We start from the raw sequence: 24,532 nt of genomic DNA on the forward strand, positions 1-24,532 counted from the left end.
ATATCACATAAGCAAATAGCCTCATGGTAAGCATGCTATCGTGGCATTCACTCACACGCATGCAAGGATGCTAAAGCATAAAGCTCAACGGGTACTCCAAGCCAAAACAAAAAACTCATTAGAAATCATGCATGAATCCTAAGTATGCAGAAATGCCTAATGCAACACATGAAAAAAAATGCAACTATAGCAGGCTCGGCTATTCTAAACATGGCATATGAAATGCTACAACTAACATGTATTCAATTTGGAATTGGAAATACAATGCAGTTAGTATGATGCGCCGAGCCCGGTGCATGCAAAACAGATGAATGATGCAAACATGCTGTCATACTGTATGCTAATTGAAATATGCCCTAATCTAACCATCATAAGCTGGTAAATAAAATGGAGAAAGACGTGGGGTTGGAAGACATACAACACACACACGCACACTTATTACAGTTGTGCCCTCGCGCAGAGGGTCCGAATAAATAATACAGTCCCAAATAAAAGAATATTACAGTCCAAATATTACAGTCCAAATAATATACAAATTCCTAATTAATTAATCAAATTAAATAAGAAAATAAATAAAACTGGCATGCAAGCCAGGGACTACCTTGCTTCTGATGAATGATGCATGTCTGGGCTGCCTTGCGCGGAAATCCACTGGGATGCCCCAATTAGCCTCTGTTTACACCTTTTCTTGAAATACGCGCCAACTCCAAAAAGTTGCTGATTCTTCATTTTGCTGCAACAGAGAGCAGGAAAGGGGCATAACAATGTATTTTCACAGATATATGCATGCCTCGATCCTCGTGCCACCAATCACGCATACCGAGGCATGATGGCCGAGGAGTCGAATTGCACAACTCAATATAGGATGAATGCACATGAAAACACAACAAGACCTAACTCCATCATGGATGATCCGGAGTGTCGGCGACTGGGGAATTGAGACACATTCCGTCACTCGGAGTACGAAATGCACCTCGTTTCCCGTGCCCGGGCTAACTCCTATTCCGAACACGATGCAATATGCATGACATGCATGAAATACAACTAAGATACAATCCTAACATACACAATGCTATGGAATGACATGCCTCGAAATGCGTGCACACGGGCACGTAAACCGAGAAAATGCATGAATGCGATCTAAGATACAACCTAGTATGCACTATGCTATGAAAATGAAATGCCTCGAAATGCGTGCACACGGGCACGCAAACCGAGGCAATGGCATACGCAATGCAAATGGCATGGAAATGGCATATAAAATGCAACATGGACTTATACTAACATGAGAGAGCCTCAGCCACACTCACACAAGAGGCCGATGGATGAAAACAAAGTGCCTCGAAATGCGTGCACACGGGCACGCAAACCGAGGCAATGGCATATGCAATGCAATGGCATGGAAATATGATATGCAAACATGCTAATGGAGTTTAGGCACTGAAATAAGGGGAAAACAGCCCCGAAATGAAGCGAAAACACACCCGATGCATGGAATCTCTCCCGAAATGCAAAATTAGGCACCCGAAATGGCCTATAGCTATACCAAATATGCATAATTGGCACATGGGATGAAAATACAGAGGCAAGGAAGCCCCAAAATAAGCATTTTACTAGTACAAAACATGGCCAAACAGCAAGCAAAGATAGGGCAAAATTAGCATGCGAAAATGGCCCTAAACATGAGGTTATGAAGCAACTCACAGCTGCTAACTCCAAATGGGTTAGGACCCTTCAACAACATTGAAGAGGGACCAAAAATAAGCACTTTTACAGAACTGTAAAAAACTCAAAAACAAACATAGATAAGGCTAAGTTCTTATGCAAGAAAATGGACCAAAAGGTGGCCAAAGAGGCAAGTGGTATATGCAAAGCCCAAACTGAAAAATTCCCTTCCACAACACTGAAGAGGGACCAAAAATAAGCATATTTACAGAACTGTAAAATGGCCAAAACAGTATACAAACATGCTAGAAATGCAATGCAAAATAAGGCTCAAAAAAGGCTATAACATGAGGTATGCAAAATATTCCACAAACGGCCAAATACCCTTAATGAAACATGAAGAATGGGCCAAAATAAGACTATTTTCAGAAATGTAAAATGGCCAAAAACAAAAGCATGGTAGGCTAACAAAACATGCAAGAATGGGGACCAAAAGAGAGATATAACATGAAGTGGCATATGGAGGTCCCAAACCATGAAAGGACCTAAATGAAACATGAATAATGGACCAAAATAAGAACTTTTCTAGCTCTGTAAAATGACCAAAAATGGAACCAAGATAGGCTGCCAAGGCATGCAAAAATGGGACCAAAAAGGGAGTATAAAGGAAAGTATAACATGGAGGTCCCAAATAGTGTTGAGCCCTTCTTCAATGTTGAAGAGGGGCTCAAAATAAGCCTATTTACAGTTTACATCATACTCCAAAACAGATTACACACGAGCTAAAAATATCATGCAAGAAAACGGTATTTAAGAAGGGTATTGAAGCAAGTGCAATATGGAGGACTCAAACAGGGTTGAGCCCTTAATGAGACATGAAAATGAGCTCAAAAGAAGGCCACTTTCAGTTATGGCCGGAGCTCAAAGCAAAAATCATAGATGGCTTACAAAAGATACAAGAAATGGGCCAAAAAGGGAAAGATGCAACTCACCCTTGAAGACCAATTCTTTTGTTGTTTCTTGGACCAAATTTGTTGCCTCTTAGCTGCTGGAATTCCTCCCCTTGCTGCTGGAATGGAGTGGTGGTGGTAGAGCTTGGTGGTGATGAAGAAAATGAGGTGTAGAGCTTGAAGGTTTTCAAGGAAATGAGGGAGATGGAGAGGGAGTTTTCTATTCAAGCTTGTGTAGACACCCCATTTTGACCGGCCCTAAGACTCGGGCGCTTTCTTTTGATTACCCGATGATGACAATTAGAATGTGTTTCTCACAAAATTCTCAGTAAGAAAGATGGAATTTAAGTTTTAATCCCAACCTTCACCCATTTTTTTGGCCAAACTATTTTAGACCTTAAAACCCTCTTTTCAAAATATGTTTTTTTTAAATGTTTCTACGATGTCCCGAAGCTTCCATTTCGATTAAAATATTGCACTTTTCAGTAAACCGAGTAAGGACAAAGTGGAAATAAATGGAAGGGAGGTGAAATTTTTAAAAAATATTTAAAAATATCTTCTTTATAGGTTTGGAGTTGAAGGAATAGGAGGGGATGAAAGAAAGCTGGTTTAGGAAAAGGATGAGCATCAAATCATTAAGAAAGAAATGAGCAGTCTTCACTAAATTAGGCATTTCTGTTTGTACACTTGGAATTTAAATGTGAGGCTACCACCATTAGAAAGTAGACTTCTGGGGCTTCAATTTAGACCCAAGAACCACCTTAGACCAAGTCCAAATAAGGGAGATATGCCCATTTGAAGTTGAGCTTAAGAGCAGATTTTGTTGATCCAGCCCGAGACAGCCTTCACTAAATTAGGCATATCTCTTTGTACACTTGGAATTTAAATGTGAGGCCACCACCATTGGAAAGTAGACTTCTGGGGCTTCAATTTGGACCAAATAACTGCCTAAAACCAAGTCCATATGGGGGAGATATGCCCATTTGAAGTTGGGCTTAAAAGCAGATTTTGTTGATTCGACCCAAAACAACAATAGCCCATTTTTCTTGGTTTTGGTTCGGTTGGGACAACCCATCTACCCATTTTTTGAGCCATTCAAGTGCATCCACTCATCCTCCATTATACCTAATCATCCTCCATAGTCAAAAAGATATTTTGTTTGCATCCATAAAGGAGTATCCCATGCAACCACCTTGAAAATTTGCCCTCCTATCACATTCTTGTCTCCCACCTTGTCTCCCACCTTCTTTTTGACCTTTACTCTCCCTCATTGCCTATATAGAATGATCATATTGTAAGAGAGGAGGAGGACCACGAAATTGAAGAGAAAGGAGTGAGAAAAGAGTGAAAAAAGAGAGAAAATTTGAGTTGTTTAGCCAAAAATATTTCTATCTTCCATATACACCCCATACCTTCCATAGCTACTGAAATTCCTCATTTCCATACACCAAAACCACTCCAAAAATTCTGATATAGCCAAAGATCAATCGCCTCAATCATAAGGAAGAATGTTTAGTGATTGAAAGTGAGAAAAACTTGAGAGTTAGCCACTTTCCATACCACAAACTCCATAAACTCCATAATTTCGAATTGAGGATTTGAGAACACACTTCCTACACTTGAGGGTGATCAAGAGGAAGTTTGGAAATCAAGAAGTTCAATCTTTCTTTGGAAGGTGAATTTTTAATCTTCCATTTTCTTATATTTTATATTTATATTCTTGCTTCTTATTTCATTGTGTTTTGTTATAATCCAAGTAGTTTGTTTATCTCATATTTATTTTCTTACTTTATATTTCATAGTGTGTTGTTATAATCCTAGTGGTTTGTTTCGCTCATAATTATTTATTTATTTATTTTTATTCGCATACTTTAATTTCATATTAGTTTTGTTGTAATCTTGCATGTTTTACCTCATATTTATTTTTTTTTTTCGTGTATTAGTCTCATATTAGTTCCGTTATAATCTTGCATGTTCTATCTTATATTTGTTTTATTGCTTTAGGTTTATATTGTGAGTTTGCACTTTTTATTTTTTATTTTTCTTTTCTTTTTTAATCTAACCGGTAGTGGTTAGTTGAGCCACCTACATATTTTTTTTGTTTGTTCCTTTTCTTGGTTTTGCAACAAGACAGGTTTTGCTTGGCCTAGTTCGCCGGCCGGCCTATTTGGCCGGTCGGTTAGCTTCTTCCGAACAAGATGGCGTAATCTCCCAATATTGACCAATTTCCGCCGGCGGTTCTAAAGAACATGAAGCTTTTATTTTATTTATTTATTTTATTTTGAGTGTATTGTGAGGTTTTTATTTTGTTATAATATTCTCCTCATCCCTCTCTAATTTGGTTTGTAATTATTCTTTAAATGTTGTAATAATTCACCGCCCCTCTTCTTTCTATCCCGTTCTTTTACTCGCTTTCTTTATTTGTACATAAACGTCATATTTATTTTTCATCATAGTTATGCTTTGCATCCATATTTCATGCATCTTGATTCGGCTAAGTTTGCATTTGTGGATTTAATCAATTCCTATGTGATTATGTGCGCTACCTCATGTTCTTGAGATGATTCACATATCATATTTTAGAAGCCGAATCTTTAGTTGCATCTCATGAGTGAATTGCATTAGGATTTTGTATATAAGATCATGCATATTTTACTAACTTTGTTTTGCAGCTTGTTCGTGGGACGTCAAACATGTGAGTTTTTATGCTTTAGCATCCCGTGTGTGTGTGTTTTTCTTACTATGTCTAGCATTCTACCATGAGGCTAGTTGCTTATGTGATATAACTCTATGAATGCCAGTGGATGGAGGTTGTGTCGCTTAATTTGGAATGATGTTGATTTTTCATGCTTGTAAACTCAATTTATTTGGGTTGTACATCGTCAAAACTCTTTCAAAATGCATGATATCAAATTACTCCAAAATGAATGGCATAGTCTATACTTGTATGCTTCACATAGTAAATTTTAGGATTTATTAACTAATCAGAACATGAACATATAAATAAAATAAAATTCATATCATGGTTAGTAAAGGCCGATCTTTGATCGGGTGGGCGGGGGTGCTCATTATTGACCTTCCCCTCTCATACCTAAGGTTCCGAGCCAAGCATCCTTGGTTACGACGAACAGTGGCCTTGGCACGAGTTATGGGTTTCCTAATTTTCCCAAAATAAATATTAGGTGGCGACTCTGAGATCTGATGACGCAGTCCATTTTTGACAAAATTGCAATAAAATGGATTTTCAATAAAAGTTTCCAAATCTGGACTCTCATCTATGTTTCACATTGCACTCGTGAGAATAGATCAAAGAGATCTCGGGGGTCCGAACTGTTTAACGCGCGCGGGTACCCCCCGGGCATGTTACAGTTTCTGGCGACTCTGCTTGGGATTTTATGAAACCTTGACTCGAACTCCATGATATGACCTTTATTTTCAATTATATGTTCATTGCATTGCATTCATTGGTGCACTTCAAGTCCTTGTGTTGCCCAGATACTGGTGGGAGCACAGGTAAGCTTTTTGTGACACTACACCTATTTTTATGATACTTTAGAGGCCTTGTGTTGTAACCTTTTGAGATTTGTCAAAAGGGTAGCTTTGCTATGTAGCCCTGCTATCTAGCTTTGCTATCTAAGGTTCTCAGACTCCGAAGAGAGGCTATTTGACTCTTCTGATTTCCTGGGATCTTTATTGGTTATGACCCAAAGGACTCTTTGGTAACGTCACCTTGGCTTCAACCCGTAAAATAGAGCCAACCTTGTACATATGGTGAGCTATAGTACCTTTCAAATTAGGACAGGATGCTTTCCCATTTCTAGGATGTATGATACCGCTTGTGTAAATAGTGAAACCCTAGATCATTCCAAGCTAGGACAGGATAACCCTACCCTCTTTAGGGGTGTTTGTTCTCTTTCCTGCTTTATGTGTAATGTATTGGATCTATACAGGGGTTCTCAAATTCGAATGAGTGGCTCAGGCTATTCAGTTTAGCACCATTACTTCAAAAACAAAAAAAATAACAAAAACATAAAATCAAAAAAAAAAAAAAAAAAAAAAAAAATGCCGATATCCCACAAAGTCGACCATCTCTGTGATTGGGGAGTGACCACCTGTTGATTGCATGAGCTTTATTTTGAATGTTGTGGCTGGCCCACACTTTGACTAGCAATTTATTTTGAATGTTGTGGCTGGTCCACACTTTGACTAGCAAAATTGAGAATGGTTTTATTCTGAGTTCTGAATTGAGTATTGAGTGTAAGTTTGACTCCACCAAGTTTGTAGAGTTAGAGTCAGGCTCGAGTCAGCCTAATAAGTCAGAGTCTGTTGATTTCGATAGTGCTAACCTAGACATTTCTGTTCTGTCTAGGTTCTCTTTGTCATTTTCTTTTGAGTATGTTGTCAAAAGTCTGTTGTCATTGCTGAGTCATAGTCTCTTTTCAATAAACAGAAAAACAAAAAAATAAAATGCCATAGAGTCTGCCTACGTCTCTGTGCCTTAATTCATTGCATTGACCAAAGTTTTTCAAAATATTTTCCAAAACTCTGATGAAAACAAAGAGGAAGAATTTCCTCGGGATTTGCAAATTTTGATCAACTGAGAAGAAGAGAGGTGTGCTAAGCCTTTGATGAATAAAATCATTTTTGTTAATGTGGGTACTGAGAATGATCCTAGCTTGGTCCAAATTGGTTCTATCTTATCTTCGTAAGAGTACGGGTGATTAGTCACTTTGTTAAAAGATTTCAAAAACTGTTTTTGTGTGGTCCTACGAAGACATGCTTGGAATTGATTATACAGCATAAGATCCCTCTTGACTCATGGTCCGACCTCCTTAGCTCCTTAGCTTTCAAACCTTGATTCGAAGTATTCAATGATCATTCAAAGTGTAAGGCTTGCATAGCCGAATTGGAAATAGCCCTTGAACTAGGGGCCATGATGTGATTCAAATGGGGGCAGCCCTTCAACTAGGGGCAATAAGGTCGAATATGATTTAGATTGGAAATAGCCCTTGAACTAGGGGCAATGATGTGATCCAGATTGGAAACAGACCTTGAACTCAGGGTAGAGAATGTGATATCAATTTGAAACAGCCCTTGAACTAGGGGCAAAAGTATGAGGCTTGCATAGCTGAAATGGAGGTAGCCCTTGAACTAGGGGCAATAAGGTACCACCCTTGAGAGGCTCGCTGGGCCGAAAACCCGAAAGGGCGACCTAGGCAAAAGTTAGAGCACAAAAAAAAAAAAATAATAATAAATAAATAAAAAAAAGAAGGAAAAATAAAAAGAAAAATGAAAAGCTCGCAAGGTTGAAAACCCGAAAGGGCGGCTTTGGCAAAAGTTAGAGCGTAAAATGAGAATGTCAATACCCGAGTGAACCTTAGCCAAAACTATGTAGGGCTTGTGATTCAGATTGGAAACAGCCCTTGAACCAGGGGCAAGAAGGTCGGATGTGATTTAAGATTTGAAGCAGTCCTTGAACTAGGGGCAAAAGGTTGGATGTGATCAAAGAGTTAAAACTGAATCGTTTCCCAATGAAGATCACCCATAAAGGCAAAACCCAGAATTTGAGAGAATGAATTTTATTATTGAAGGACAGTCGAGTTCCTATCCATTACACTAGGGGCAAATTCAGACCCAATTAGCCTAGTCCCTACATCATCATATCTACTGGTCAAGTGTAGCAGTCATTGGCCTAGAGATTTCACACCCAATCAACATGGACAAGCTAAAATAAAAGTACCATCCTTGAGAGGCTCGTTGGGTTGAAAACCTGGAAGGGCGACCCAAGCAGAATTTAGAGCAGAAAAAAAAATCAAAAAAACAAAAAATAATGAAAAACAAAAAAAAGAAATGAACAAAATGAAAAAAATAGAAAAATGAAAAAATGAAAAGCTCGCAAGGTTAAAAACCCGAAAGGGCGGCTTTGGCAACAGTTAGAGCACAAAAGGAGAGTGTCAATACCCGAGTGACCCTCAGCCGGAACTACGATGGCCTGATTCCTATCTTTGGGATACGTAGGTAGCTTCATCTTGAAGTTCGGCCCCAATAATTTTTCAACCCATTCATTTTGTCCATGTTTGATTGGTGTATCTTTAGTTGATTTGGTTGTCCTATCCGTGTTTGATTGGTGTATCTTCATTCTGCTCAGTCCAGTTGGTTTCGATTCAACTTGGTTCGGTTTGGTTCAGCGGTTCAGTTTGGTCCAGTTCTGCTCGGTTTCATTCGGTTCGGTTTGGCTTGGTTCGGTTTGCGTGGTTCGGATATCACCATTGATTATCTGGCTTGGGACTATGCACCCCAATGGTTGATCCCATGTTGTTTGAGTAGTGGCCATTTGCAAAAATAGGTTTTGATTAATTTGAATAAAGCTGACTAGTTTTTCTCAAAAATTGTTCCATTTTTGCAAAACTTGGACCATTCTTTGAATTTGAAAAGGGAAAATTTTCAGTGCTCACAGTTTAGCTTACATGATTTGAAACAGAAAATGGAATAAGTATGCTAATCTAACTGTCATGTTGATCAAAACATTTTTATGAAAAAAAATCAAAAAATAAAAAAATTCAAGGTAATGAATTAGGGGCATAGTCGAGTTAGAGATTCTGTCTTCTCCACCACTCGAGTCAACTCGTCGGTGTATATGAGTGTGTATTCATACCAGTCAAGGTATTCATACCAGTCAGTGTATATAAGTGTGTATTCATACCAGTTAGTGTATTCATACCAATCAGGGTATTCATACCAGTCAGTGTATTCATACCAATCAGGGTATTCATACCAGTCAGTGTATATAAGTGTGTTCCTTTCATACCAGTTAGTATATTTATACCAGTCGGTGTGTTCATACCAGTCAGTGTATATAAGTGTGTTTGGATTTTTTTTTTTTTTTTTTTTTTTTTTTTGCTTCGTTTTGCTTTCATTAAGTCATTCTTTGATTCAGGTCAGTATAGAATCAATGTTCAATTCAGAGTTCAAAATTCAATCACTCTCAAATTCAATCAAACAAAAATGTTTTCAAGTTCAAAATGATATGCCAGTCATGCCAGTGATGAGCAAAAAAAAAAAAGAAATTGATTTTATTGAAGTCAGGGAGGACATCCCCGATTACAGAGACACAAAACAAAACAAAAAACAAAAACAAAAACAAAACACAAAAAAAAAAAAAACACAAAAAACACAAAAAAAAAAAAAAAAACAAACAAACAAAAATAAGAAAACCAAAAAGAGGGAGAATAGCATCTTCTCAGTTTTTCGGCAGCAACTCGGCGGAGAAGATTACAACCGGCTTCATTTGCACAGAGTTTCATTGCCTAACTTTACCATCAGCTGCCTCGTTTCATCTTTACTCCTTCGAAGCTTTTGAAGACTCTGCCTCAGCCTTGGCAGAACTTCCAAAGGAGATTATTCCTCGCCGGCCATCAAATTGGTTGTGCGAAGAAACTCCGAATCGAGTCACGGAGGTCGTCAGTCGTTTCAATTCTTTGTTCTGCTTTTTCAGCACACCAATTTCTACTCGAGCGTCTTTGTACATACGTTGGAGGAGGGAGAGTTGTGCATTTAACCGATGTACCTCACACATCCTGTTCTGCAGTCGACGCGACAAGTTGGAGACCGCTGTCACGGTCTCCACACATGACCTCAGCGTATACGAGTTTGCTTCAATGTCAGACTGTGCCGCCATGATTTGTTCAACTGACATCGCTGGAAAGTTGAAAACAGGGGAAGGAGGAGGAGCCCGTGGTTAAGGTTCAGGGGAGTCAGAATTGGTCATCTCTATCGTAGACTCGTTTAGGTCTGGAAAAAGAGTGAGAGAACCTTGTGAAGAGGCCATGGCAGAGAAGAGTAATGCAAAAGAAAGAGGTTGCAGAGTGGTGACAGAGAAAGTTTGCAGGCTTTTGCTCTGCCTCTCTCTTTCACAGGCCTCAACTTAAGAAGAGGATGAAGCCAAAGAAGAAGACAAAGAGGGAGGAAGGCTCGAGACGATCATTGACAATCGGGGCAGGATTGGATAGCCTGTCGATCAGGCGCCGCGCTTGTTGAAATCGTGCGCCAGACACAACGCTCGAAGAAGATGACGGAAGAGAGAATGAGACAAAAAACAGAGAGAGAGGCGGGAGAATTGTATATTTATACATATATGTATATATATATATATTGTATATCTATGTATTATATATATTTGTTTGAACGTTTTGGTTACAAGAGTGGCTTGGGTTCAGTGGTTTGGCTCAGTGGTTGAAGGCTAGAAGGTTGAGCCCAAGGTCAGGGGTTCGAACCCCACAAACAAATGTTTCTTTTGTTTTGTTTTGGTCTTATGTATATATATGTCTCATATACCTATATATATATGTTTGTTTGAATATTTTGTCACAAGAGTGGCATGGCTCAGTGGTTGAGGACTCGAAGGCCAAACTTGAGATCAGAGGGTCGAACCCCCGTGTCTATGCATTTTCCATTTTTCCTTTCTTTTTTGCGTGTTTTGCGTACGTGCGTTGACGTCAGCAAACGGAATATGCCTTCTCAGTAACAGTATCTTTCCGTTGATGGCTGCAAACAGAATATTCCCCGAATCTATGTATGTATACCGTACAGGCATGTCTGTGTATATTGTCGTATTTGTATGTATTTTGTCTGTACATAGTATATGTATACGGTATTTGGTTCGAGCATACAATTCCTCCTTACATTCTGTGCATCTAACGCATAATAATGCACCTATCGCACAATTTCGATTCCATCGCACTGTCTTGTGCAATTTCAATTTAATCGCGCTATCTTGCGCATCACACCATCTTGTGCACTCCCTAGGTCTAGGAGACCTTAAATCCTCTGAAGGTGCAATTCCTTTGGTGTTTGTCGTGCCCGAACGACTTCAATGGTCTAAGAATGGTCTAGGAGACCTTAAATCCTCTAAAGGTGCAATTCCTTTCGTGTTTGTCGTGCCCGAACGACTTCAGATGGTCTGGTATAGCCACCTGCCTGTGATTGCAATGAGTTCCTAGGAGACCAACTGCGACGGTGGAAACTAGAGTTCGAATGGTGATGCCTAGAACGCAAAAGGTTTGGAATTTCCGAGACTAAAGTCTGGTTTAAATACCCAGGGGTGTATCCCCGGCTTGAAATCTGTATGGCAGCCCCATAGGTTGAGGTAGCGTGTATGCGCCTTAATTCTGGATACTGAACCAACCTAGTCTGTCACCCCGTTGGAGAATAGGGAAAGTTGTGAATATGATCAGGAAGAAAAACAGCATCGGTGGCTTCTACATGTAGAGGTTACCCCTTGTCATTCTACCATACCTTTTTCCACTTGCGTGAGACGCGTTTGGATTTCGAATCCACCTTTACTCCTTTCACGTGAAACGTGTTAGGATTTGACGTTTACTTGGTTAAAACCTTCCCTCTCTTCGTATAAAATACGTTGAGATACGCCTGTTGGTTACACCATTGTCATTTTCTCTGGTTAAAACCTTCCCTCTCTTCGTATAAAATACGTTGAGATATGCCTGTTGGTTACACCATTGTCATTTTCTACTTGGTTAAAACCTTCCCCCTCTCCGTATAAAATACGGTTAGGTACGCCTGTTGGTTACACCATTGTTGTTCTCCTTGGTTAAAACCTTCCCTCTCTCCGTATAAAATACATTGAGATACGCCTGTTGGTTACACCATTGTCATTTTCTCTGGTTAAAACCTTCCCCCTCTCCGTATAAAATACGGTTAGGTACGCCTGTTGGTTACACCATTGTCATTCTCATTGGTTAAAACCTTCCCTCTCTTCGTATAAAATACGTTGAGATACGCCTGTTGGTTACACCATTGTCATTTTCTCTGGTTAAAACCTTCCCCCTCTCCGTATAAAATACGGTTAGGTACGCCTGTTGGTTACACCATTGTCATTCTCATTGGTTAAAACCTTCCCTCTCTTCGTATAAAATACGTTGAGATACGCCTGTTGGTTACACCATTGTCATTTTCTCTGGTTAAAACCTTCCCCCTCTCCGTATAAAATACGGTTAGGTACGCCTGTTGGTTACACCATTGTTGTTCTCCTTGGTTAAAACCTTCCCCCTCTCCGTATAAAATACGGTTAGGTACGCCTGTTGGTTACACCATTGTCATTCTCATTGGTTAAAACCTTCCCTCTCTTCGTATAAAATACGTTGAGATACGCCTGTTGGTTACACCATTGTCATTTTCTCTGGTTAAAACCTTCCCCCTCTCCGTATAAAATACGGTTAGGTACGCTTGTTGGTTATACCGCCATTCCTCCTACCACGTGAAACGCGTTGGGATTGCAAGTTTACTCGGTTAAAAACATCAAGTGCGTCTGGTGTTTACACCATCTTTCCTCCTTTCGCGTGAGACGCGTTAGGCTGTTGTTTCACTAGGTTAAAATTATGTTGTGACACATTTGCATGTGATTTTGTGGCACATTTAATGCAATGCACCCCCTGTTATGTTTCATATCATTTGCACGAAGCTTGCCTCTTCATTATTGTCGTCTTCATATCTTTATCATCACTCCATGGCATTGTATTGCATTGCATAATCATTAATTTTCAAACAACTGGCTTCGCAAAGCGTGTAAGTCCAACCTTCAAACTGCATTTTGAGCATGTCACTTCCATTCTGCCCCTGAACTACGCTGGTTTGATTCCTTGCAAAAGGATACGTAGGCAACCTTCGGGTTCAACCACTTGCATTGCATCTTGTTTGTTTGCCCAAGTCTTACGGCCTTGTCAAAAGGGTCGTCTTTGAGCTTTGACATTCACTCACGTCATGAAATGACTTTGAGCTCTGTCAAAGAGGGGCAACTGTAGACACCCCATTTTGACCGGCCCTAAGACTCGGGCGCTTTCTTTTGATTACCCGATGATGACAATTAGAATGTGTTTCTCACAAAATTCTCAGTAAGAAAGATGGAATTTAAGTTTTAATCCCAACCTTCACCCATTTTTTTGGCCAAACTATTTTAGACCTTAAAACCCTCTTTTCAAAATATGTTTTTTTTAAATGTTTCTACGATGTCCCGAAGCTTCCATTTCGATTAAAATATTGCACTTTTCAGTAAACCGAGTAAGGACAAAGTGGAAATAAATGGAAGGGAGGTGAAATTTTTAAAAAATATTTAAAAATATCTTCTTTATAGGTTTGGAGTTGAAGGAATAGGAGGGGATGAAAGAAAGCTGGTTTAGGAAAAGGATGAGCATCAAATCATTAAGAAAGAAATGAGCAGTCTTCACTAAATTAGGCATTTCTGTTTGTACACTTGGAATTTAAATGTGAGGCTACCACCATTAGAAAGTAGACTTCTGGGGCTTCAATTTAGACCCAAGAACCACCTTAGACCAAGTCCAAATAAGGGAGATATGCCCATTTGAAGTTGAGCTTAAGAGCAGATTTTGTTGATCCAGCCCGAGACAGCCTTCACTAAATTAGGCATATCTCTTTGTACACTTGGAATTTAAATGTGAGGCCACCACCATTGGAAAGTAGACTTCTGGGGCTTCAATTTGGACCAAATAACTGCCTAAAACCAAGTCCATATGGGGGAGATATGCCCATTTGAAGTTGGGCTTAAAAGCAGATTTTGTTGATTCGACCCAAAACAACAATAGCCCATTTTTCTTGGTTTTGGTTCGGTTGGGACAACCCATCTACCCATTTTTTGAGCCATTCAAGTGCATCCACTCATCCTCCATTATACCTAATCATCCTCCATAGTCAAAAAGATATTTTGTTTGCATCCATAAAGGAGTATCCCATGCAACCACCTTGAAAATTTGCCCTCCTATCACATTCTTGTCTCCCACCTTGTCTCCCACCTTCTTTTTGACCTTTACTCTCCCTCATTGCCTATATAGAATGATCATATTGTAAGAGAGGAGGAGGACCACGAAATTGAAGAGAAAGGAGTGAGAAAAGAGTGAAAAAAGAGAGAAAATTTGAGTTGTTTAGCCAAAAATATTTCTATCTTCCATATACACCCCATACCTTCCATAGCTACTGAAATTCCTCATTTCCATACACCAAAACCACTCCAAAAATTCTGATATAGCCAAAGATCAATCGCCTCAATCATAAGGAAGAATGTTTAGTGATTGAAAGTGAGAAAAACTTGAGAGTTAGCCACTTTCCATACCACAAACTCCATAAACTCCATAATTTCGAATTGAGGATTTGAGAACACACTTCCTACACTTGAGGGTGATCAAGAGGAAGTTTGGAAATCAAGAAGTTCAATCTTTCTTTGGAAGGTGAATTTTTAATCTTCCATTTTCTTATATTTTATATTTATATTCTTGCTTCTTATTTCATTGTGTTTTGTTATAATCCAAGTAGTTTGTTTATCTCATATTTATTTTCTTACTTTATATTTCATAGTGTGTTGTTATAATCCTAGTGGTTTGTTTCGCTCATAATTATTTATTTATTTATTTTTATTCGCATACTTTAATTTCATATTAGTTTTGTTGTAATCTTGCATGTTTTACCTCATATTTATTTTTTTTTTTCGTGTATTAGTCTCATATTAGTTCCGTTATAATCTTGCATGTTCTATCTTATATTTGTTTTATTGCTTTAGGTTTATATTGTGAGTTTGCACTTTTTATTTTTTATTTTTCTTTTCTTTTTTAATCTAACCGGTAGTGGTTAGTTGAGCCACCTACATATTTTTTTTGTTTGTTCCTTTTCTTGGTTTTGCAACAAGACAGGTTTTGCTTGGCCTAGTTCGCCGGCCGGCCTATTTGGCCGGTCGGTTAGCTTCTTCCGAACAAGATGGCGTAATCTCCCAATATTGACCAATTTCCGCCGGCGGTTCTAAAGAACATGAAGCTTTTATTTTATTTATTTATTTTATTTTGAGTGTATTGTGAGGTTTTTATTTTGTTATAATATTCTCCTCATCCCTCTCTAATTTGGTTTGTAATTATTCTTTAAATGTTGTAATAATTCACCGCCCCTCTTCTTTCTATCCCGTTCTTTTACTCGCTTTCTTTATTTGTACATAAACGTCATATTTATTTTTCATCATAGTTATGCTTTGCATCCATATTTCATGCATCTTGATTCGGCTAAGTTTGCATTTGTGGATTTAATCAATTCCTATGTGATTATGTGCGCTACCTCATGTTCTTGAGATGATTCACATATCATATTTTAGAAGCCGAATCTTTAGTTGCATCTCATGAGTGAATTGCATTAGGATTTTGTATATAAGATCATGCATATTTTACTAACTTTGTTTTGCAGCTTGTTCGTGGGACGTCAAACATGTGAGTTTTTATGCTTTAGCATCCCGTGTGTGTGTGTTTTTCTTACTATGTCTAGCATTCTACCATGAGGCTAGTTGCTTATGTGATATAACTCTATGAATGCCAGTGGATGGAGGTTGTGTCGCTTAATTTGGAATGATGTTGATTTTTCATGCTTGTAAACTCAATTTATTTGGGTTGTACATCGTCAAAACTCTTTCAAAATGCATGATATCAAATTACTCCAAAATGAATGGCATAGTCTATACTTGTATGCTTCACATAGTAAATTTTAGGATTTATTAACTAATCAGAACATGAACATATAAATAAAATAAAATTCATATCATGGTTAGTAAAGGCCGATCTTTGATCGGGTGGGCGGGGGTGCTCATTATTGACCTTCCCCTCTCATACCTAAGGTTCCGAGCCAAGCATCCTTGGTTACGACGAACAGTGGCCTTGGCACGAGTTATGGGTTTCCTAATTTTCCCAAAATAAATATTAGGTGGCGACTCTGAGATCTGATGACGCAGTCCATTTTTGACAAAATTGCAATAAAATGGATTTTCAATAAAAGTTTCCAAATCTGGACTCTCATCTATGTTTCACATTGCACTCGTGAGAATAGATCAAAGAGATCTCGGGGGTCCGAACTGTTTAACGCGCGCGGGTACCCCCCGGGCATGTTACAGCTTGAAGAGCAAATTTTCTAACCCCTAAACTCAATGTTGCCTACTGGTTATATGGGCCAAAAGGAGGGGGAGCATGGAAGGAAAGGGTGGGGGAAAAAAGACCAAGGCTTTCCCCCAAAAATATTCCCCGGATTGAGATATTTTCTGGGGGATACAGCTGGACAGCTGTAAAGTACTTTTCGTGAGGATCATGGCCGGCCCATTTTTGGGCTTGGAAGTGGCCGGCCGGCCACCTCCCCTAGCCAGCCGGCTAGGGGTCAAAAAGGCCAAGTGGCTTTAGTGGCCGACCATCACATATTGGTGGCCTCCCAGGTCTCCTCTTCACAACCCTGTGGTTCGAATTTGGAAACTCTAAAACAGGAGAGAGAACAAGCCAATTTCAAGAGGGGTTCAAAAGGGTCAAATAGAAATAGTGGCCGGCCATGAACTTTAAGGATCCTCCCATGTGTGTACATCACAAATATGTGGTTTGGGGTTGAAGAAAGTGGCCCCAAGGTGTTCAACATTGGCTCGGAAGTGAGAAAAACGGGTGTCGGAGGGCGAAAATGGAATATTACTGGTTGCTAAGATAATTGTTGGCCTCCCACCCTCCAGTGACCTTCCCGGTGATAAAACAGAGGTACCTGCCAAAAATGAACGAAAATCGATGCAAAACGAATACTCGGGGACCAAAACACGCAGTTCGGGATCCCGAAAATGAGCCGTTAAGCACCGAAAGTGGCATTCGGCCACGAAGTGGGTTTCTCAGACCCTAGTGTCCCTCAGAAGGGAGCAAATAGGAAGTATGCCAAAAATCAGAGTGACTAGAGATGGTTAAGCTGTCCCGAATCGAGGCACACGGCCTACGGCTCCGAAAAACCGGAAACCGGGCTCCGAAATGGGCAAAATGGCCTATAGCCACAAAATATAGCCCACGGCCACTGAGAGATGGTCTACGGGACCTCTCCCTCCCCTCAGGAAAAGAAACAGAGAAAATCGAGTCTGGTTCGCAAACCGAGACAAGGCACAGAAGAGGGTTCGGAAGTCCGGAGGCAAGGCTCACGGCCGCGACTCTGAAACTTCTGAACGAGCACATTATGCGACATCACCAAGTGCTCAATCGGTGACGTCTGAGTCTTAAGGTTGGTCAAAAATGGGGTGTCTACAGTTGCCCCTCTTTGACAGAAGTCGAAAGTCACAAGTGACGGGAGTGAATGTCAAAGCCCAAAGACGACCCATTTTTGACAAGGCCGAAGACTTAGACAAACATACAAAATAACAGAGATGTGCCCTCAGGCATGCCAGCAAGCAGGGGGGGCAAGATGCAAAACAATATGCACAGAGCCGGAGGTAACTCAATGATCATGCAAATGTAGCAAGCTATAATGAAGCAAGTATTCACAAATGGATGCAACAGTTTTAAGCAAGAATGCAAAGCAACAACTATATTTCATGCAGTTAAGAATGCGGAGAATTACACAATTCTCGTCGTGTCTCACACGGAGAAGATACGATACCTGCGCGATTCGTCTGGTCGCACCAGCCTCAAATGAACCGTACATACAATATCGTGCCTGATGGTGCTGGGGATCTCCCGTTTCCTCTAGGTTGAACCACAGGTACTACTTTTCTCCCTGACTATGGTCGCAGCTTTCCCTATTCTCCAACAGGGTGACAGACTAGGTTGGATCAGTATCCAGAATTGAGGTGCATACAGATGCTATCTCAATCTATGGGGCTGCCATACAGATTTCAAGCCGAGGATATACCCCTGGGTATTTAAACCAGACTTTAGTCTCGGAAATCCCGAACCTTTGCGTTCTAGGCATAAGCCATTCGAACTCTAGTTTCCACCGTCTCAGTTGGTCTCCTAGGAACTCACCGCGAACACAGGCAGGTGGCTATACCAGACCACCGAAAGTCGTTCGGGCACGACCAACACCAAAGGAATTGCACCTTTAGAGGATTTAAGGTCTCCTAGACCAGGGAGTGCACAAGATAGTGCGATGCAGAGTGAATGTACAAAACAGTGCTAAACAGATAAGGTGCGCAAGATAGCGCGAGGGGATGCATGCACAATGCAAGGCTTAGCACACAGCTTGCGACACAGCATTCCATTCAATTGGCACACAGCTCGCAACACAACACCTTGTTTAGTCTGGGCACACAGCTCTTTCGGGCACACAGCTCATTTTGGGCACACAGCTCGACTCTGAGCACACAGCTCATTTCGGTTTGCATTTTTGAACACACAACTCAAGCACTTGAATTTCTGAACACGCAGCCCGAATTGAAGGTGAACACGCAGCCCACACTGATTGAGAGTTGAACGCGCAGCCCGAACTCCGATTTTCTGAACACGCAGCCCAGATTGAAGGTGAACACGCAGCACACCCTGATTGAAAGTTGAACACGCAGCCCAAACATTGATTTTCTGAACACGCAGCTCGAATTGAAGGTGAACACGCAGCCCACTCTGATTGAAAGTTGAACACGCAGCCCACTCTGATTGAAAGTTGAACACGCAGCCCAAACTTTTGATTTTCCGAACACGCAGCTCGAATTGAAGGTGAACACGCTGCCCACATTGATTGAAAGTTGAACACGCAGCTCAATCTCTGATTTTCCGAACACGCAGCTCGAATTGAAGGTGAACACGCGGCCCACATTGATTGAAAGTTGAACACGCAGCTCAAACTCTGATTTTCTGAACACGTAGCTCGAATTGAAGGTGAACACGCAGCCCACATTGATTGAAAGTTGAACACGCAGCTCAATCTCTGATTTTCCGAACACGCAGCTCGAATTGATGGTGAACACGCAGCCCACTCTGATTGAAAGTTGAACACGCAGCTCAAACTTTTGATTTTCCGAACACGCAGCTCGAATTGAAGGTGAACACGTAGCCCACTCTGATTGAAAGTTGAACACGCAGCTCAAACTTTTGATTTTTCGAACATGCAGCTCGAATTGAAGGTGAACGCGCAGCCCACATTGATTGAAACTTGAACACGCAGCTCAAACTCTGATTTTCTGAACACGCAGCTCGAATTGAAGGTGAACACACAGCCCACATTGATTGAAAGTTGAACACGCAGCTCAATCTCTGATTTTCCGAACACGCAGCTCGAATTGATGGTGAACACGCAGCCCACTCTGATTGAAAGTTGAACACGCAGCTCAATCTCTGATTTTACGAACACGCAGCTCGAATTGATGGTGAACACACAGCCCACTCTGATTGAAAGTTGAACACGCAGCTCAAACTTTTGATTTTCCGAACACGCAGCTCGAATTGAAGGTGAACACGCAGCCCACATTGATTGAAAGTTAAACACGCAGCTCAATCTTTGATTTTCCGAACACGCAGCTCGAATTGAAGGTAAACACGCAGCCCACATTGATTGAAAGTTGAACACGCAGCTCAATCTCTGATTTTCCGAACACGCAGCTCGAATTGAAGGTGAACACGCAGCCCACATTGATTGAAAGTTGAACACGCAACTCAAACTCTGATTTTCTGAACACGCAGCTCGAATTGAAGGTAAACACGCAGCCCACATTGATTGAAAGTTGAACACGCAGCTCAATCTCTGATTTTCTGAACACGCAGCTCGAATTGATGGTGAACACGCAGCCCACTCTGATTGAAAGTTGAACACGCAGCTCAAACTCTGATTTTTTGAACACGCAGCTCGAATTGAAGGTGAACACGCAGCCCATATTGATTGAAAGTTGAACACGCAGCTCAATCTCTGATTTTTCGAACACGCAGCTCGAATTGAAGGTGAACACGCAGCCCACATTGATTGAAAGTTGAACACGCAGCTCAATCTCTGATTTTCCGAACACGCAGCTCGAATTGAAGGTGAACACGCAGCCCACATTGATTGAAAGTTGAACACGCAGCTCAAACTCTGATTTTCTGAATACGCAGCTCGAATTGAAGGTGAACACGCAGCCCACATTGATTGAAAGTTGAACACGCAGCTCAATCTCTGATTTCCCGAACACGCAGCTCGAATTGAAGGTGAACACGCAGCCCACATTGATTGAAAGTTGAACACGCAGCTCAAACTCTGATTTTCTGAACACGCAGCTCGAATTGAAGGTGAACACGCAGCCCACATTGATTGAAAGTTGAACACGCAGCTCAATCTCTGATTTTCCGAACACGCAGCTCGAATTGATAGTGAACACGCAGCCCACTCTGATTGAAAGTTGAACACGCTGCTCAAACTTTTGATTTTCCGAACACGCAGCTCGAATTGAAGGTGAACACGCAGCCCACATTGATTGAAAGTTGAACACACAGCTCAAACTCTGATTTTCTGAACACGCAGCTCGAATTGAAGGTGAACACGCAGCCCACTCTGATTGAAAGTTGAACACGCAGCCCAAACTTTTGATTTTCCGAACACGCAGCTCGAATTGAAGGTGAACACGCAGCCCACATTGATTGAATTTTCTGAACACATAGCCCAGAACTCAGTAGTCTTTTAATTTTGAACACACAGCTCTTTTTGAACCTACAGGATGCGATGACGGAACTTGCAAAAGTTGAAACAAACTCAGATGCCCGACATCTTCCTCTTTTCCTTTTGCTTTGAAGTTTGGAACCTATATAGCTTCAGATGGGTTCTGGCTTTACTGTTCCCACACGGGTTGGGTTGAGCCCTGCGGTTTTTTTTTTTTTGAAAGAACAAAATCTTGTTTTGCACAAATGTGGGGAATGACACGGCACTCTGAGCACAAGACAATTTTTGAAATTAAGAAATGTGTTCTTAACTGGGCATTGAGCCTACGACTGAACACAGCGAAAAAGATTGAACGATGGAAAAGAAAAGGTAAACAACCTAAACGCATCGAGACACACTTGGAATGACTCAAAGCCAGAATCGAGACAAACAAAAACAAAAGACACGACACACAGACGTGTTACAAAGACGAGAGACCTCTCAGTATGCGAGGAGCCATTTTCTTCGGGTAGTGTTTCCCACCCTTCCTCAGTTGTGGTTCTCACATCACTCGGCCCTCAAGCTCTGTTTTTCTGGAAAAGCCCTCTTCTCACTTTTCCTCTTATCGCACATCTCTCTATTCTTTAATCTCTCATTTTTTTATCCTTCCCCTGGGTGGTTGATGGATGAACAGGAAGTTGCGGGCTCACACCCAACATAATCAGTTCGCGGCTATTTCCTTTGGTAACATCTGCCGATGCGCCGGATGAGGGAATGGGGCATCTCGATCCATTCCAATTCATGCTTTGCACTCGGCTTGATACCTCGCCGCTTGGAGGATGAGAGAGCTTTCAGCCATTCTACTGTTTAACTTCAGTTGTGCCCTATTCTGGCAGGTAGAGTGCCCTTCTTGGCAAGTATGTTGACAAAAGGGGAAAAGACAGAACACCTGACTCAACTGTGCCCCTAGTTCATCATTTTGACCATTTTTGTTTTAGTTTTCTCCTAAAAAATTTTGACCAAAATGAGAGTTAGATTAACATGCTTGTTCAATTTTTTGATTTAAAATCATGCAATTTAGGCTGTGAGCACTGAAAAATTTTCCTTTTTTGGATCCAAGAAATGGTCCAGTTTTGAAAATGGGATAATTTTCGAGAAGATTAGTTAACCTTAGTAAAAATTCTCAAAAACTATTTTTGCAAACAACCACTGCTCAGCAAGTACGGAACCTACTCTCGAGATGCACCACCTTGGATTCGAAGGAAAATTGCCGCTTGCTTGAGGAGGACTGCATGACAACGGAAAGTTGCCCCTTGTTTGAACGGCACCGTGGCGCGTTGAATGGCAACGGAAAGTTGCCCCTTGTCTGAATGGCGCCACGGCGCATTGAATGGCAACGGAAAGTTGCCCCTTGTTTGGATGGCACCGCAGCGCATTGAATGGCAACGGAAAGTTTCCCCTTGTTTGGATGGCACCGCAGCACATTGTAGGCAGTCCTCAGAGTGACGAACACAATCCGTCTCTCGGATACAGAGAAGGCAAAGATGATCAAAACCATTATATGGACACAATCGAATTGTTTTACGGCTGGACTTCAGAATGAAGTTGCCTACGTATCCCAAAGATGGGAATCAAGCCTTACGTAGTTCGGGGTTAAGGTACACTCGGGTATTAACCTCTCCTTTTTAGGCTCTAACTTTTGCCAAGGCGCCCGTTGTGGGTTTTCGACCTTGCGAGCTTTGTTCTTCTTTTCCTTTCAATTCTTTTCATTTCATTTCTTTTTTTATTTTTTTTCTTTGTTCTCTTTTTTTGTTTTTTTGTTTTTTTTTTTGCATTGCATTGCATTTTTTTTACTTCTTTTTTTGTATTTTTCTCTTGCTCTAACTTTTGCCTGGGTCGCCCTTCCGGGCTTTCGGCCCAGCGAGCCTCTCAAGGGTAAAAGTGTAACGAGTCCATGCCAAATGGTTTTGAGATCCTGAAATTATCTGAATCCAGGAGAATGGCTGCTGTTCTAGCTTTGTAAGCTTCTTCTGATGAGATCTGATCTTTTTGATCTGACTTTCCTGGCCTCTTGTTCGAGGGCTGCTTTGAATCTGGCCACACAGGCCTCACATTGTAGTTGATCGTTGAACGTTCTGAATGGGCCCAAGGTTTGAAAGCAAGGGCTCAAGTCTCGAGGCTGAGAGCGATCCTAAGCTGCACAATCTCAAGAGCGATTCCACACAAGTCTTCGCCGGACCGCGCAAAACATTTTGTTTTTGAAAATTTTTTAAGAAAGCGACGAATCGCTTGCGCTGAAGACGGTGTGGGACCAATTTGGATTAAGCCAGGATCCTTCTCAGTACTCACGCTAACAAGCATGATTCTATTCATTAAGGGCTTAGCACGTCTCTCTTTCTCTCAATTTGATCAAAGTTTTGCAAATCCCGAGGAATTCATCCCTCTTTGTTTTCACCGCAATGTTTAAAAAAAATTTTTGGAAAACTTAGGTCAATGCAATGATTTTGGGGTGCAGAAGAGTAGGCGAAAAGTACTGCCGTTCCATTCAATTCCCGGCACAACTAGCACATGGCAGAAGCAAATATGAGAGTGTGGAAATCACTGCTGTTTCATTCAAAATCTGTTGGTACAACTGGCTCCCTGGCAGAAACAGACTCAAAACAAAATGAAAAGACAAACACAAAACAAAATGGAGACGCCCGAGGTAACACCCCCGGAATCACCCGACTCCTATACAACAGGACTGACTCGATACAACAAGACAGACCCAAAACAAAAGAGACTGACTTAAAACAAAAAGACAGACTCAAAACAACAAAACTGACTTAATACCCAAGTCAGAAAACACAAAAACTGGTATTTGCAGATGCTCAAAATAGTGCGTGCTATACGCCACATCGGAGGTACGCGCGCCGCCCACAGGTGGTCCAACCCCTGATCACATACTTGCATTATCCTCGAAATCCACCAACCTGGTGGTGACAGACTTTGCCGAGTTTGGAGGGAGGATGACTTCATTGTCAATCAAATCTTGCACTTCGTGGCGAAGACGGAAGCAATTGTCGGTGCTGTGACCGGTTTGCTGATGGTATGCACAGTACTGGGTACCATCATGCTTAGCTGGAAGAGGACTCAGGAGAGGCCGAGGCTCAAGGGGTTTGAGATGCCCTTTTTTGACGAGGATTTGAAGGGCCTTAGACAAAGGCATATAGAGGGCATGGAAGACTCTGCGACCTCGGGGCGGATGATTCGGGACTTGCTGACTTTTGCTGGACGCACTTGAAAAAGGGTCGGCAGGTGCTGCCTTGGCTCTCTGATCTCTTCCAGGTGCAGGGTTAGGATTGGAAGGGATTGTTCTGGCACGACGGTCCCCATCTTGATTTTCCCTCTGGCTTAAACTGCTCTCGGCCTGAGTGGGGAAGATGTCATCTACAGTTTTTACAGCAACAGCGAACACCTGTTGTTTATTCAATCCTCCAGCTTTCAAAGCCTCAACAGCCCACAGGAGTTGTTCGTAGGGATCGGTGTCCACC

At 41.2% G+C, this 24,532-nt stretch overlaps 2 long non-coding RNA genes across 2 annotated transcripts; both read left to right on the plus strand.

Annotated features, from left to right (window-relative positions):
• Nucleotides 1-2,855: 2,855 nt before the first annotated feature.
• On the plus strand, nucleotides 2,856-5,085 carry LOC145813923 (uncharacterized). The gene is made up of 2 exons (XR_014357349.1): nucleotides 2,856-4,290; nucleotides 4,750-5,085. It is a non-coding gene; the product is annotated as an uncharacterized LOC145813923 (long non-coding RNA).
• Nucleotides 5,086-12,625: 7,540 nt separating this feature from the next.
• Nucleotides 12,626-15,664, plus strand: LOC145813926 (uncharacterized). Its single transcript, XR_014357358.1, has 2 exons — nucleotides 12,626-14,869; nucleotides 15,329-15,664. It is a non-coding gene; the product is annotated as an uncharacterized LOC145813926 (long non-coding RNA).
• The last annotated feature ends 8,868 nt before the right edge of the window (nucleotides 15,665-24,532 follow it).

The sequence above is a fragment of the Camellia sinensis genome, chromosome 15 (assembly GCF_055761805.1).
Source record: "Camellia sinensis isolate YWXY chromosome 15, ASM5576180v1, whole genome shotgun sequence".
Taxonomy (NCBI): domain Eukaryota; kingdom Viridiplantae; phylum Streptophyta; class Magnoliopsida; order Ericales; family Theaceae; genus Camellia; species Camellia sinensis.